Source organism: Oryx dammah, unplaced genomic scaffold, assembly GCF_014754425.2.
Source record: "Oryx dammah isolate SB20612 unplaced genomic scaffold, SCBI_Odam_1.1 HiC_scaffold_21, whole genome shotgun sequence".
Taxonomy (NCBI): domain Eukaryota; kingdom Metazoa; phylum Chordata; class Mammalia; order Artiodactyla; family Bovidae; genus Oryx; species Oryx dammah.
The window spans coordinates 44,133,741-44,142,713 of record NW_024070205.1 but is presented as its reverse complement, the minus strand read 5'-3'; the positions used below and the strand labels follow the sequence as shown (position 1 = coordinate 44,142,713).

At 39.3% G+C, this 8,973-nt stretch overlaps 1 long non-coding RNA gene across 1 annotated transcript; it reads left to right on the top strand.

Annotated features, from left to right (window-relative positions):
• Positions 1–2,096: 2,096 nt before the first annotated feature.
• On the top strand, positions 2,097–8,572 carry LOC120880281. The gene is made up of 3 exons (XR_005724996.1): positions 2,097–2,110; positions 4,584–4,585; positions 8,446–8,572. It is a non-coding gene; the product is annotated as an uncharacterized LOC120880281 (long non-coding RNA).
• The last annotated feature ends 401 nt before the right edge of the window (positions 8,573–8,973 follow it).

Below are 8,973 nucleotides of genomic sequence, written 5' to 3'. Positions count from 1 at the left end.
ATTGAGTGCAGCACTTTGACAGCATCATCTTTCAGGATTTGAAACAGCTCAACTGGAATTCCATCATCTCCACTAGCTTTGTTCATAGTGATGCTTTCTAAGGCCCACTTGACTTCACATTCCAGGATGTCTGGCTCTAGATGAGTGATCACACCATGATAATTATCTGGGTCAAGAAGATCTTTTTTGTGCAGTTCTTCTGTGTATTCTTGCCACCTCTTCTTAATATCTTCTGCTTCTGTTAGGTCCAGACCATTTCTGTCCTTTATCAAGCCCATCTTTGCATGAAATGTTCCCTTGGTATCTCTAATTTTCTTGAAGAGATCTCTAGTATTTCCCATTCTGTTCTTTTCCTTGATTTCTTTGCATTGATCGCTGAAGAAGGCTTTCTTATCTCTTCTTGCTATTCTCTGGAACTCTGCATTCAGATCTTATATCTTTGCTTTTCTCCTTTGCTTTTCACCTCTCTTCTTTTCACAGCTATTTGTAAGGCCTCCCCAGACAGCCATTTTGCTTTTTTGCATTTCTTTTCCATGGGGATGGTCTTGATCCCTGTCTCCTGTACAATGTCACAAACCTCATTCCATAGTTCATCAGGCACTCTATCTATCAGATCTAGGCCCTTAAATCTATTTCTCACTTCCACTGTATAATCATAAGGGATTTGATTTAGGTCATACCTGAATGGTCTCGTGGTTGTCCCTACTTTCTTCAATTTGAGTCTGAATTTGGTAATAAGGAGTTCATGATCTGAGCCACAGTCAGCTCCTGGTCTTGTTTTTGTTGACTGTATAGAGCTTCTCCATCTTTGGCTGCAAAGAATATAATCAACTGGTGTTGACCATCTGGTGATGTCCATGTGTAGAGTCTTCTCTTGTGTTGTTGGAAGAGGGTGTTTGCTATGACCAGTGCATTTTCTTGGCAAAACTCTATTAGTCTTTGCCCTGCTTCCTTCCACATTCCAAGGCCAAATTTGCCTGTTACTCCAGGTGTTTCTTGACTTCTACTTTTGCATTCCATTCCCCTATAATGAAAAGGACATCTTTTTGGGGTGTTAGTTCTAAAAGGTCTTGTAGGTCTTCATAGAACCGTTCAACTTCAGCTTCTTCAGCATTACTGGTTGGGGCATAGACTTGGATTACTGTGATATTGAATGGTTTGCCTTGGAGATGAACAGAGATCATTCTGTCGTTTTTGAGATTGCATCCAAGTACTGCATTTCAGACTCTTTTGTTGACCATGATAGCTACTCCATTTCTTCTGAGGGATTCCTGCCTGCAGTAGCAGATATAATGGTCATCTGAGTTAAGTTCACCTATTCCAGTCCATTTTAGTTCACTGATTCCTAGAATGTCAATGTTCACTCTTGCCATCTTTTGTTTGACCACTTCCAATTTGCCTTGATTCATGGACCTGACATTCCAGGTTCCTATGCAATATTGCTCTTTACAGCATTGGACCTTGCTTCTATCACCAGTCACATCCACAGCTGGGTATTGTTTTTGCTTTGGCTCCATCCCTTCATTATTTCTGAAGTTATTTCTCCACTGATCTCCAGTAGCATATTGGGCACGTACTGACCTGGGAAGTTCCTTTTTCAGTATCCTATCATTTTTCCTTTCCATACTGTTCATGGGGTTCTCAAGGCAAGAATATTGAAATGGTTTGCCATTCCCTACTCCAGTGGACCACATTCTGTGAGACCTCTCCACCATGACCTGCCCGTCTTGGGTTGCCCTGTGGCCATAGCTTGGTTTCATTGAGTTAGACAAGGCTGTGGTCCTAGTGTGATTAGACTGACTAGTTTTCTGTGAGTATGGTTTCAGTGTGTCTGCCCTCTGATGCCCTCTTGCAACACCTACCTTCTTACTTGGGTTTCTCTTACCTTGGGCATGGGGTATCTCTTCACAGGTCCTTCTATTCCTTATCAGTTCCTGGAAAACAGGAACAAGCAGAGCTGCACGCCTTTCTCAGGACTGAGGTCATGAGATGGAACACATACCTGGATTCTTTTCAGTAACCTTTTACTTTTCTGTAAAACTACTTAGTAGTGTTCCTATTTCCAAGACATGGATTGTCTTCTGGTCCTGTGACGATTGTTATTCCCCTAGTTACTATTGTTATGGCCCTATGACAACTGTTATTCCCTTAGTTACTGTTGTTATGCTTCTGGTTTTGGTGGTTTTGCTCAACTTTATTTTTTGCCTAAAGCTTTGCTGGATCATCGAAAAAGCAAGAGAATTCCAGAAAAAACATTTATTTCTGCTTTATTGACTATGCCAAAGCCTTTGACTGTGTGGATCACAATAAACTGTGGAAATTCTGAAAGAGATGGGAATACCAGACCACCTGACCTGCCTCTTGAGAAATCTGTATGCAGGTCAGGAAGCAACAGTTAGAAATGGACATGGAACAATAGACTGGTTCCAAATAGGAAAAGGAGTACGTCAAGGCTGTATATTATCACACTGCTTATTTAACTTCTATGCAGAGTATATCATGAGAAACGCTGGGCTGGAAGAAGCACAAGCTGGAATCAAGATTGCCGGGAGAAATATCTTTTATTTTGGGGGGCTCCAAAATCACTGCAGATGGTGACTGCAGCCATGAAATTAAAAGACGCTTACTCCTTGGAAGAAAAGTTATGACCAACCTAGAAAGCATATTCAAAAGCAGAGACATTACTTTGCCAACTAAGGTCCTTCTAGTCAAGGCTATGGTTTTTCCTGTGGTCATGTATGGATGTAAGAGTTGGATTGTGAAAAAGGCTGAGCGCCAAAGAATTGATGCTTTTGAACTGTGGTGTTGGAGAAGACTCTTGCGAGTCCCTTGGACTGCAAGGAGATCCAACCAGTCCATTCTGAAGGAGATCAGCCCTGGGATTTCTTTGGAAGGAATGATGCTAAAGCTGAAACTCCAGTAATTTGGCCACCTCATGCGAAGAGTTGACTCATTGGAAAAGACCCTGATGCTGGGAGGGATTGGGGGCAGGAGGAGAAGAAGACAACAGAAGATAAGATGAAGATAAGATGGCTGGATGGCATCACTGACTCGATGGAAGTGAGTTTGAGTGAACTCCGGGAGTTGGTGATGGACAGGGAGGCCTGGTGTGCTGCAATTCATGGGGTTGCAAAGAGTCAGACACGACTGAGGACTGAACTGAACTGAACTCCTTGTGTAATAATATATAAGCACACGCTGCCATTAATAAGGCACCCTTGTTTCACTCAAGACTTGGGTCCCTCGTGTCTTTCTTTTCGTGGCTTTCTCTTCATCGACTGTCGTTCCAGGTCCTGGTCTGTAAAGACCATAACAAGTGGTGCTGGAACAGGGGACCTGGTGTACGCCCTTGGCAAGCGGAAGTGTGACTGTGGACCTACGGAGGTCAGTAAGTGAGGGCTATGGGACAAACGGCTGGAAAGCCCCACCACTTTTCTACTTTGCTTCATCATTTATTTGAAGTTCAAGGACTTTCGGTTTTGAGACAGCAAATAGAGGCTTGTCTCCAGACGGTGGTTGAACATAATCCCTGGTTCCCTGATGAAGCCAGTTTCAATTTAGAAATTTGGAAACAGGTTAAAGAGAATGTTGAACAAGCCTCTAGATGCGGAAAAAATATTCCAGTAAATTTCTGGCCCTAATGGGCCTTTTATAAAGCTGTGATTTTGCCATTTCAAGGAAATTCTAGCCCCCCTGATATTTGACAACAGGCAGAACAATTGTTACATGAATATGAATTAGACAATGAAACTTTACAAAAGGCCCAACTAGAACAACATACAATATTTCAGAATTTTCCCACCAGCCCTGCTCCGGCTGCCGGAAGTGCTCCCCCTCCTGTTATAATGGGTGCCAAACCAAAAGTCCCTTCAACTCACGGACAAGATGATGCCGACAATGACTCTTCTGAGGCTCTTTTTGACACTAAAGCTGACAATACTTTCCTTGATGACAACGATAAGCCTTTAGCACGCACTCATATTTATGAGAAAACACTATCTCCTCATTCTCTTTCACGAGGAAGGCCTTCTGAGTTACTGGCTTTACAATCTCGAAACTTTGAGGTCAATGACTTTTCCGCTTTTCGTGTTTTAAGAAATCCCTCAATACGAAGGCACTGATTTTTCTCACATTCAACAAATGAAAAAAGCTATAAATATGTATGGCCCTAATTCGCCTTTTACTAAGGAACTTTTAAATGCTATGACATCTTCTATTGGAAATTTTGTTCCTTATGATTGGCAACTTTTGATAAAGGCTCTTCTTAAACCAGGAGAACATCTTCAGTGGGCAATGTGGTTACAGGATGTGGCCCGAGATCATGCCAATTCTAATGCTCGAGCTGGCACTCCCCAAAACCAAATTACTTTTGAAATGTTAACAGGTACAGGGCAATTTGATGCAGTGGAAGCTCAAATACAATGCCCTCCTTTGTTGCAAGAGCAATTGAAAGAAGTTGCCTTTGTAGCTTGGGATCAAATTAGTCCTCAGGGGGAACCAAAAGGCAGCTACACAAAAGTATTTCAAGGACCTAAGGAAGCCTATGCTGATTTTTTAGCTAGATTGGAAGTTGCTATTTCCAGTAGTGTTATCGGAGAAGAAGTCAAAAGGCAGCTAGAAAAACTGCTTGCTTATGAGAATGCAAATCAGGAATGTCAAAGAGCTATCACTCCAATTCATGAGACCTGGACTATTATTGATTATTTGAAGGCTTATCACAATTTAGGATCAGAAACTCAAAAAATGCAAATGTTAGCTGAAACAATGTCTACTGATTTCTAAAAGGGAAATGAAGGATGTTTTACACGTGGAGATAAGACCCATTTAAAGAAGGATTGTCCTAAAAGGCACACAGAAAAAAAAAAAAAATTGTTAAAAAAAACCTCCAGGAATTTGCCCTTGTTTCCATAAGAGGCCAGGGAATGTCAATCTAAATATGATATTGAAGGGAAGCCTATTTCCAGAAACTCCAAACTGGGGACTCCCCACGTCCCCATCAACAAAAACCAGGGGCAAACTCCATCTTTTCCCTCAAACCCTCAACATCTTGCAGTGCTGCCCTTGATATACCAGCCCTAAATGATTTTTTCCTTTTCCTTTTCCATCAGCAGTCCCTTCTAGAATACCTACCAGACTTTTTGGACCCCTACCCCCACAAACCTTCCATCTTTTACTTGGCTGATCTAGTTTGACTTCTAAAGGAATTACTGTTCACTCTGGAGTAATTGGGAGATTATAAGGGAGAAATTCAAATTATGATGTCATCTCAGATACTATGGCAATTCAAAAAGGGGGACAAAATTGCTCAATTACTTCTTTTACCTTACATTTCTATTAACTCCTCTAATAATGTACGGACAGGAACATTTGGCAGTACAGATCAAAAACAATCCTTATGGACATCAATAATATCTGAATATACCCAACCAAATATAAAAATCAAAATTAATGGCAAAAAATTTTCTGGTCTTCTTGTTACGGATCTGTTATTACTATTATCTCCAAACATTTATGGCCCAAATCTTGGCCTATACAGAGAATTTCTTGCCAAATTGCAGGAGTTTCTCAAATCAAAGTACAAGAGGTTTATCAAAGTGTCCAAATATATCCATGTGAGGGACCAGAAGGCCAGCCTGCAACATTATGACCTTATGTGATAGATGCACCCCTTAATTTAATAGGAAGAGATTTATTTATGTAATGGCAAGCTCAAATATGTATTCCACATTTTTCCTAGGGGCCACTGCTCACTTAACAAACAATAAAATTATTAAAATATCTTGGAAAAGTTACAAGCCTATTTAGACAGAGCAGAGCAGAGCAGTGGCCCCTTACAAAAGAGAAATTCAGTTCAGTTCAGTTCAGTTCAGTTGCTCAGTCATGTCCGACTCTTTGCGACCCCATGAATCGCAGCACGCCAGGTCTCCCTGTCCATCACCAACTCCCGGAGTTCACTCAGACTCACGTCCATCGAGTCAGTGATGCCATCCAGCCATCTCATCCTCTGTCATCCCCTTCTTCTCCTGCCCCCAATCCCTCCCAGCATCAGAGTCTTTTCCAATGAGTCAACTCTTTGCATGAGGTAGCCAAAGTACTGGAGTTTCAGCTTTAGCATCATTCCTTCCAAAGAAATCCCAGGGCTGATCTCCTTCAGAATGGACTGGTTGGATTTCCTAATTAGAGGCTGCTACAGAACTTATCTGTCAAGGAATGTCTAAAAGGAGGATTCCTATGTGCTGTTTCTCATAAATCCTCTATTCCTTATCAGTTTCTGGCAACAGAAACGAGTGGAATGGCAAGCTGCTCCCAGGACTGAGGTCATAGCATGAGACATGTATGACTCTCCTTTAGTAAATCTTTTCCTTACGACAAAACTGCTTAGTATCGATCCTCTTTCTTGAGATATGGATTGTCTCCTGACTTTATGACCATTGTTAATCCCTTGTTCCCTTGGTAATGGTTGCTGTACATTTGGTTTTCTGATCTTTATCATTGTCGTAAGAAATTTCTTATACAACAGCCTATATATACTCATAGAAAGATCATTAAAGCACCTTTGCTCCATCAGAGCTTGGGTCCCTGTGTCTTTCTTTCTTTCTCTCTCTCTCTCTTTCATTTTCTTATCATCGACTCCAGACCACCAGGTTCTGGTCCATTAAAGGACCACAACACTGATCGATACACAATTAAAATTAAAACATATTGAGAAATCTTATTCTCCTTGGCATTCTCCCATTTTTGTAATAATAATAAAAATAAAATCTGACAAATGACTTCTCTTAACAGACCTTCAAAAAGTTAATACATCTAGGAAACCTATGGGTACATTACAACCAGGAATTCCATCACCTACCACTATTCCTCAAAACTGGCATATTATTATTCTAGATTTACAAGATTGCTTTTTTACTGTACCTTTACACCCTCTAGACCAAGAAAGATTTGCTTTCTCTCTTCCTTTTCCTAATCATATCGGGCCTCATAAATGGTATCAATGGACTGTATTGCCTCAAGAAATGATGAATTCTCCCACCATGTGTCAATATTATGTAGCCAAGGCCCTTGAACCTGTGATAAAACAATTTCCTGACTTTCTTGTTATTCATTATATGGATGATATATTGTTTTCAGCTCCATCTGTTTTAGAAACTCAACATATGTTTGACATAGCTCAATGATGCTTAAAAGACTCTGGATTAATTATTGCCCCTGAAAAAATTCAAACCTCTACACCTTACCATTACTTAGGATCTATTGTTAATAGACAACATATTACTCCCCAACTAACAGAAGTTCTTGTTGACAAATTATCAACCTTGAATGATTTTCAAAAACTTTCAGGTGATATAAACTGGATTAGACCCTCTTTAGGCGTTGCAAATTATCAACTGACTAATTTATTTAATACTTTGAAAGGAGATTCTGATTTAAATAGCCCTCATTCACTTTCACAAGAGGCAAGAGAGGAACTCTGTTTAGTACAAAATAAATTACAAAAACAATTTCTTACTCATATTAGACTTGAATTACCTCTAGAGTTGTTTATACTTCCCTCTCTCCATTCTCCCACCGGACTTCTTGCCCAACAAGAACACCCGATAGAATGGATCTATACCCATTTTAGAGGGACAAATTCACTTATGCCCTATCTTGATTTGATTGCTCTAATAATTATTAATGGGAGAAATAGAACCAAGACTTTAATTGGCTCCAATCCTCATAAAGTTGTATTACCTATTAATAAAGCTCAATTTGAAAATACATTACAAACTTCTACTGATTTCCAATAGCCTTCTTGGACTATTTTGGAGAAATTTCATTTCATTATCCCTCTAATAAACTGTGGGATTTCTTCAAAAATACTGAATTTATTATCTTTCACATTGTTACATCTCAACCTATACCTCAAGGTGATGTTTTCTTTATAGATGGGACTAAAAACACCAAAGCCTCATTCTGATCTCTCAAAAAATATAAAGTCTTTTATACTAAATTTAACTCTGCTCAACAAAATGAATTATATACTCTTATTCAGGTTATTCACCTACATCCTTACCTTATTAATATAGTTTCTGACTCTTTATATCTAGTTTTTGTATTAAGAAATATAGAAACTTCTACCATAAATTCTAATCAATCTATTTTCCAACAAATTTTTCTTGAATTACAATCTATTATTAGGGACCGCACTTCCCCCATTTATATTAGCCATATTCGAGCACATTCCAGCCTTCCCGGTCCTATGACTCATGGTAATGAACAAGCTGATAAACTTGTTTCTTTTGCTACTCCTGAGGAACAACATGCTCTATTGCACAATAATGCTGGCTCCTTACACCAGATTTGGAAAATTCAATACTGCCATGCTAAAGAAATCATTAATAATCGCTCTACTTGTAGACCCCTACATCTTTGACCCATTGCACAAGGTATCAATCCTTGAAGATTACAACCCAATAAATTATGACAAATGGATGTGACTCATTGCCCTGAACTTTCTCCATCTTCTTTCTTACATGTCTGTATCGACACAAATTCTTCTTTTATCTGGGCCACACCTCTTCAAGGTAAGGCTACATGGCATGTCATAATTCACCTATTAGCTTGTTTTGCAGTAATGGAAACTCCTTGCTTTATAAAAACAGACAATGGCCCTGCCTATACTTCTAGGCAATTTAAACAATTTTTACAATCATTTTCTATTAAACATATTACAGGTATTCCTTATAATCCACAAACACAGGACATAGTTGAACGAACACATCACACACTGAAACTACAAATACAAAAAAACTAAAAAGGGGGGAATATACAGGAACATTTCTATCTTCCTTATCCAGAGCAGCTTTTACTAGATCTCAACACTATATACTCTCTAATCCTATAAATATTGTTAATACAACTCTATTTGTTCTAAATTTTTTAAACTTACCACAAGGAGATATCTTAACAAGAGCAGAAAAACATTTCAAG